The following is a 7,940-nucleotide window of genomic DNA, read 5'->3' as shown; positions in this document are numbered from 1 at the left end:
AAGGAACTCATTTTCTCGGACGAGCAGATCTTTTAGGATGAGTTGGTTAGCTCGCCTTCCCTTTAACGAACATATATGTTTCTTATTGACTCTTCCCTTATCGGCGCGCCGGGGGAACACCTGCGCCCCAGCTCGCTAGCGCTTTGACCAAAAAATAGTCAACGTCAGGCGTTTTGAGGCTTGCTCCAGCTCCGATTCCGAATGTTTGAGTGCGATTACTTGACCGGGGGAGAGGAGAGGAAGTGACTTGCTGACTGACGATTATGATTACCTGCTCTGATGTGCTATCCTGCTTTGGTATCGAATATGACGAGAGCTCGTTCCTCAACGAAGGGAAGTTCAGAAAGCGATTCATGCTTACTATAAAGGGGGGCAGAGCCAACCAGTGACAATGGATGAGAGACGAAAGGCAAGCCCTTTAATTAATGGCCATGGACGATAGAGGACGAGAAACGAACAAAGCAAATATAGTACCACTAGAAAGACGAGTAGGTTTTGAAGCTCGAGTAGGAAACAGAGACAGAGCTAAGAGGCATAGGTAAGAGACCGAGAAGAGTAGTTTCTATAGACCTGTGACGAGTGGTGCAGACACCGAAGGCTCTGGAAGAGTTTCGTGACGAGAGATCATGGACTAGTTTTAGGAAGCCAAAAAGCCGTATCGCGCAGGAGGAGACGAGTCTTCTTCTACCGAAGGAGCTCATGACTCCAAAAAAGAACTGAGATAGAATGTTAGTAGTTGGCCGAGTCATCTTGTTTCTACGGAATATGCCCAAAAGAACTGAGATAGAACATAGTATTTGTTACATATAGTCATTCCATTGGAACAAGAGTAGAGGAGTAGACAGAGAAATCCGATCCGCCGATCACCAAGAATGGAAGATAACAGCTACTGACCGACAGAGGTGAGGACAGCACCAGGTCGTGTTCCCCAATTAACAAAAAGATTATCCTTTCTAGATATCCTTTTATGATAAGGAGGAGCTTGGAGGTTCTGTATAAATTACGTGACGCGTAATTCTTTTCTTTTCTTAGAAAGATTGATGAATTCCTATCTATTGATGTAAGTTATTAGGATGCAAGCGAGCCGAGAGAGTAGACGAGCCTTCCCCTTACCGTAAACAGGGGAAGGCGAGGCACGAGGCGAGCGACTAAACCCCGAGCCGGCGATAATAAGAGAAAGAATGAGGCTTAGGTCGTGACGAAGATAACAGAAAAGAGCCGTATGCGGGGAGAGGTGGAAATGCCAGGTCTTTTCACTGGTAGGGCATGGAGTCGACCTCTCCAATATAGGAAGGAGGTAAACCGCTTCGAGCAGGAGCTTCGCTCGATAGTAAGGGCGGGGCATAATTCAAGTATAGTGCCGCATGCATGCCTATTCATTCCTACGTCCACGCCTATGGCTCAAGATGAGCAGGGTTTCTTCTTTCTTTTGAGGCGTTACTGAATGGATGAATTCAAGACTGGAGCCTAATCCCTGCTGGCGTGCTAGCGTAGTGCTTGCTTGCTGGCGTGCTGGCGTGCGTGCGTCCGGAGCAGTGAAGTGAGGGGACCGAACTGAACGACTCAAACAGCGCATTTTCAGCTCTTTAACCACTGCTTCTCCTTTTAGCGCTTGTTCCCTCCTTCCTTGAGTAGAGCAGCAAAAGGGCTTGTTCAACTTAGGATCCTATTCCGTTAAGCTTGACCGCATCCTTGTTTTTTCTCCTTCTCTGACTACTGTTAGAGCGGAGGCCGATCGAAGTGAGGTCATGAATAAGATACAAATAGGCTCTAACTTCTGCTTCCTTATCTCTAGTTGGCAAGCATGGCTTGTATGCTTCGAGAAAGGCCTGTCAAAAGCCTCTTTCTCAACTCCCGCCATCGACCCTTCTCTTATTGAAGCATTGGTCAAGCAAGTCAGAGCCAATCGAACTTGAATTACTACTGGCGGATGGTAGACTTGACGGCGGTCGAGTAAGGCGACCGAAGGGAGTTAGGCATGGCATGGGATCTAACGAAGGGGAAGCGTCATCAACTTGATTGCCACAAAATGGACAACTTCAAGGCAGAGATTAGAGATTGATCTAAGAAAGAAGTGAAGAGTAAGCAAAGCCATTTACGCACCATGGACATCAAGCTGGCTCCCCTACTCTTTCACCTATTCAAAGACAGAGAGAGTGGCATGAAGGAAGTTCGTATGAGCAAGCCCTTGGTAGGCTTGCCATCTTGCAAGATCACCTTGTGCTATCAAAGCTCGAATAAATCAAAGCAAGGCGGGCATATGACGATAAATGGGAGCGAATTGGCCTTAGACAGAGATGGAGGCTAGAACTCAACTTGATTGACCTATCTCATGAGAAGAGGAAGAAGCATATCACATTCGAGGGTCAGCCTCAAGGTTGATAGCGAACCGTTCGTTAACACTCACCCTGCCGCTTCTTCCATTCGGTGAGAGATCGTGAGAAGAATTGTTACAGAAAGCGTATAAATCGAGGGAGTGAGATATAGCTTTCCCCTATGAGTGGCAGCCAGGACTGCTCTCTTTATAAAAATGGAGCTCTTCCCACCTCTTGTGGATGACAAAGGTTTGAAGCCGGTTCAACAAGCAGCATAGTAGAGAACACTATGCGAATCGGGAGGAGAGCCTTTCTGTGGTTGGTTGTACGGACGCTGATTGAAGACAGCCCTCACTTCGATCGCCTCTAAACGGTCGCCTTGCTCTCCCTATCCTCTTCAAGGGCGGACCGATAGTCTGCAATTAGTTAGAGTCCAATAAGGGATTTAGCGAGCTTAAGAAGGATAAGAGGCATGAGAAGCCCTATATAGAACAGAGGAAAGAGCACATGCTAAGCGAATTGACCCATTGTTAGATCAAAGCGTCGCTTCACTGAGGCCTACTCCCCCTTTATCTAGACTGGATAAGCGGCATATCTTAGCATACCTTGTTAGAAAGGAGATAGGGATCCTTTGCCCATTGGGTAAGCCCTACATAGCGTTATCAGACTTGGTATTCTCAACGTCTTTCATAAAGAGCTGGAGGGAGTTATACGACCTAGCTCTGGATTGAAAGGTGACCCCCTCACTAGTTGATTTAGTGAGCACTCCCCTTGTTATCTCTTCGCAAACTAGCCTCAACTCAAGGGGGAGCTCAGCGACCGATCTTGAGCCGGATCAATCACTCGTAGGAAGCCACTCCGAGTGGAATGGTCTAAGTCTAATAAGGCTTTCGGTATAAGAAGCGAATACATGCTTCTCTCTCCTCTTTCCTTTAGCTACCGATCTCCCTTTGTGCATTGGGTCCCTTTTCCTTTTTCAAGAGCCAACTTTAGAGTGGAAGCCGGTCCCACAACTCGATAAAGCAATGGACCCAAGCTTTTTAGACTCGGTCTCCGCTGCTGCCTTGCCTTACTAAGTGAAGTAGGAAGAGCAATCCCAAGGGCTCAAGGATTCGGGGCTAGATGGATTCATGGCCTAGCCTCTCTTCCAAGTCGAGTGAATTACCAAGAGCAGCCCCATGCCAGGACTGAAGATCTGGACAATGATTGTGGTGGTTCTATATAGCCTAGATCTGCTGCACCTTGTTCTAGAAGGAGTTAGGGATTCGGGCTTTGATCGTCGTCCTGAAGATCTTTCGTAGCAGGGGCATTCATCACTCTTAGACTTAGAAGCCTTGCCTTCTTCGACCTTGACTGGAACTTCACTCTATTAGGACGTCTTAAGGCCGATGGATTGGTGCTTGCTTGATTGAGAAAGATGCGATTCTAGGGCATTAGCCCAAGTGTTTAATGGGATTCCAGTGAGTCATACATAGGATGTATAACAATGATAGGCGAGGTCTCCCATCTTCTCTGAATATGTTAACAGAGCCCGATCCGAGGAGCGAGTTTATGAGCCTTCCTCTTCTGCCCTGTTTAGATAGGATTGAAGGAAGATAGGGAGCACCTAACTCATTGAAAGGGAAAAAGCCATAGACGAATCTTTCTAAGATAATACCGTTTTTAGAGTGATGGGTTCATTCGGAGCGCACGGATCTTGAGGTGCTTCAAGCGATCCTCCATGATCTACAGCAAAAGGGATCTTCCAGCTCTTACTTTCGAGAGGGCGCGTTCGAAGCGCTTGGAGCTCAATACGTAATTTCACCCGACAGCCCACTTGAGCAATTTGCCATTCTGGGGCAAGGAGATATGCTTTCCTGAGATTGAGAATACCTCCTCCGGTTTTCGGTTGTGGCTACGGTAAAGGTTACAAGTGAGGTTGAAGGTGCGGCTAGCTATCTGACAGAGGCAGGCCTGGCAGGCGGGGGCCCATAACTAAAGACAAGGTTCGAAGACCAGTTCATCCATCGACCGGAATACAACAAGTTTAGAAGGAGTGGTAGTAGATTATAGTATAGTGGGGAGCCCTAATCAATAAGCCGAAAGAGTGGCATAATATACAGCTAAGGCGGGCTGACTTACGTACGAGACTTTATTCGCTTAGTTAAGTGAGTTGAAGAACAAGATTTCATCCTTATTTACATACGAGCGGGGTTACGAATTACTCCATGCAAATCATCACGAGCTTGACGAATCCTTATGTGAGTGAAAACATAGAAAAAGTAAAGTAATGACCCTTGGTTATGAACGAGTTTTGGACCCAGCGAGTTAAACGATTTAGCGAGTCCCACTCTTCATAAGAAAGATCGGTTTAGAAAAGTAGTGCGTATTATTCGTTGTTGCTATTGCTGAGGTTTGTTACTCTCTTTGCTTAGAGGTTTCCTCCTCTCTTCGAAGCGTGCCTTACAGGTTTATTGATTATTTTCCTTCCCATGGATCGTATTTTTCCATCATCTCCGTCTCGCTTTTCTCCCTCAAGCCTTTCTCCTGCTTCTCGTCTTGGCTTTTGTTTCCCACGTAGCTACAATTAATTTCCCTCCCCTTTATAGCGTTCCTGGTTTCAATGGTTTCAAGGTGTTTAAGTCTCGTGTAGGCTTTGACAATGTATACTCGTGCCTTCTCTCTGTTCCTGCTCGTGGTCATTCTGTTGTTGATCATTCTCGTGATCTTCCTTTTTCTCCCCTTCCTCGTTCTCCGCATAGTGCTGTTTTTTTGCGTAGTGCGGATAGCACGGTTTCATTTCCTAGTATAGGTTTGATTCATTCTCTTTTGCCAAGCCTTTTGCTTGGCTTCTTGTTTTGGTCTTATTATGATCCGTATGTGGTTCGTATGTTGTTTGTTCCTTCTGTTCCCGCTGCCGCTGTATCTGGTGGTGTTTTTGATCCAGTTTTTCTGGATTCTTCCGTGGTTCCTCCTGTGTCTTCCGCGGTTTCTTCTGATCTTTCTGTCGTTACTCCTGAGGTTTCTTCCTCTCCCTCTGCTACAGAACTTGCTCTTTTTTTAGGTACTATTGTGGTCTTTGTGTATTTGCTTAAATCAAGCGTCAACTAATCTTTTACGAATCCGGCAAGCTATAATCCTTCTCCATCGTACAAGAGTAATATCCTAGTCGAAGTGTTTGTTGTCTTTGTTCCTGAACGACGGAAGTGGAAAGACACTAAGCGATAGGATTTAGTATCTTTGCTTCGAGACGCAAGCAAAGAGAGGTCCCGCCCGAGAAATGTGGCGGGGGAAAGGAAGTGGGCATGTGGGTCCTTTTCACCGGAGTTCTGAGTTAGTGAGTTCGAGTTCATTGACCGGAACCCGGGAACCAGATGTGAGCCCCCGGCGACTGAGGGAACTGAGTTAAACCAAGCCAAGCGAAGTAGCTGCGTAAGAAAGGCAATCAAAAGAATGAGTTGAGTTAAGGAACTGGTTAGATGGTATATTGAGCTCAGTCTTCCTCTCCCTTTGGTCGAGTGAGCTTTCGCTTCCTCGAAAGAAGCTCGAGCGAGGGTTGACATTATGCTTTCTGCAAGCAGGATCGAGGATGAAGTAGAGGATGAGAATGAGGACGTCTCTAATCACGATGAGGACCGAACGGAACGACTAAACCGAGAGGGCGAAGGAAGTAGGAAACAAACATCTCCCTTCCCCGTGCGTGCTAGCGTGCGAGCGTTCGAGCGTGCTAGCAGGGGGAGATATCGTAACGGAAGGAACAGAGGTACAGCCAAGGTACTCAACTAGGGCTGCTAGCGCCCTTGCTGTCGCAGCTTTAGTTGGGTAATCTGTCTTAAGTGTAGTAATCACCTTTACCGCTCTTTATATTAAAATATAGAAAGGATACAACTGGTAAGCTACTTGCTTGTGTAGAGGGAGCGCTCTCCGGGCAGTCTGAAAAGAGAATATCTGTCTGTCTCGCGAGGGTCTTTTAGAGAGAGGCAAAGAGCTAGCTTAGCTCTCTTTTGAGAGGTCACCTTTTTAGGGATTTAAAGTTTTCTTAGTTCCTAGCACCTCACCTTTATAATACTTAGGGACTGCAATCTTCTTTGAGGAAGGCGAGAAAGGAAAACGAAAAAGACTTTATCCCATGCATTTTCGCTAAACAAGCGCACACAATTATTCTTAAAAACAGGGAGGTTGAAAGGCTTCCACGAAGAGAGTACGGGGCTCGACCCGTACGCTTTACGAATCGATGACTTTTTAGTTCTATCTATGATCCCAATTGCGAAAATGATTTATTCGAGTATTAATGCAGCGCAAAACAGGAAAGGGGACAGATCCCAACTTGCTGGGAGAGCGAGTGCCCCGACCTTTCGGAGTTCTTTGAATATGGTGCCGGCTTTAGATCCGAAGAGAAGCAAAGAGGGTGTGCCTCGCCTAAAAAGTTCCTTCGAGAGAGAGATTGAGCTGGAAGAATATTTAATGATAAACCCGCTAACCCATGGAAGTGGAATAGGTCTTAAGCCGATTAAGGTCGTAAAGGCTTTGATCGGGACTCCAAGCATTTTGGATGTAATTTCAACTTCACAAAGTAAGGGAAAGAATCAATTTCTTCTGTCTCCCGAAAGGGGCTTAGGGCACGTCATCAAGGAAGGAGCTCCGCATAATTTGTTTACCGGAAGGGATTTTAGGGTCTCCGCTAATCTTGGATCCTCGTCCTCCTCCATCCAGGTTTGGCCTTTAGCAGATATTGTGAATTTCGTATTGCCTGTCTTATGCCTAGGTTGTAGCCTATATTGGTCTTCTCTGCCCGAGCTGGATCAAATAATGATTCCCGAGTTGATTCAAAAGCCCAATCATTTTCCCTCTAATATCGATATTGGGGGACTAAGGGCATCCTTGAACGCGGCTACCGGCACTCCTGACTTCGGTTTAGGGAGCCTTCGAGAGCTGGCGGAAGTGAGGGTAGACAATAGTTCTACCTTACCTGCTGGTCTTCCGGAGTACAAATCCACGAATGGTATTGCATTCTTAATCGGAGTTATAACAATCTCATTGCTCCTTACTGGGGCGGCTGTTCGGATGGCAGGATAAATTCTTTGATCTTGACGCTACAAGCTCGAAGGAGTTTTGTGAGGGTGGGGTTCCAGGTGTTGAAAGCAGATCCCCAGAAGCGCGAGCACTTTTGGTGGGAGTAGTACTTATATCAGCCCTATTAATGGGTACCGTAGCGAGAAATTTGAATTAGTCAAATGTTTGTATTAAAGAAATGGGTGGTAAGACCATTTAAAAAAGCTACTTCCACCAATTCCCCGAAGCTGGTGGAAAGAAGAAGATGGGGGTGATTTAGTAGAACGATAGCGGAAAGAGAGATTAGGTCATTCGATGACGCCGATTAATGAACGAAGACTATGGTCGCATGAGACCGATTTAATATAACATTTGAATGTTTCAAAGAAAGAAGAGAAGATCTTTAGCCTTTTTGAGAAAAGTCCAGGATTACACTTCTAAGAAGGTTATACGTAGAGGAAAGGAACACGACTGAAGGTATTAGTAGAACGCACCCTCTATGGATAAGACTAGAGCAAGAAGGAACGGCAAGCAAGACAACTATGACGGTTAGGAGGCAGCTGACGATTAGGAGAATGCAGGAAAGAGGGGAAG

The 7,940-nt window shown here is 46.2% G+C and overlaps 1 protein-coding gene across 1 annotated transcript in view; it reads left to right on the top strand.

The window, feature by feature from the left end:
* The first annotated feature begins 90 nt into the window (after positions 1 to 90).
* Positions 91 to 7,940, top strand: part of LOC143868875 (uncharacterized) — a 36,643-nt gene continuing 28,793 nt past the window's right edge. The window contains exon 1 of the mRNA XM_077376227.1: positions 91 to 7,940. This exon is cut by the window's right edge and continues 28,793 nt beyond it. The gene's annotated coding sequence lies outside the window, so the exon portion shown is untranslated.

This window comes from Tasmannia lanceolata, unplaced genomic scaffold (assembly GCF_043159265.1).
Source record: "Tasmannia lanceolata isolate RefF3 unplaced genomic scaffold, GAP_Taslan_0.1 ptg000743l, whole genome shotgun sequence".
NCBI classification, from domain to species: domain Eukaryota; kingdom Viridiplantae; phylum Streptophyta; class Magnoliopsida; order Canellales; family Winteraceae; genus Tasmannia; species Tasmannia lanceolata.
The sequence above is the reverse complement of the archived record's forward strand: the minus strand, read 5'-3'. Positions and strand labels throughout refer to the sequence as shown.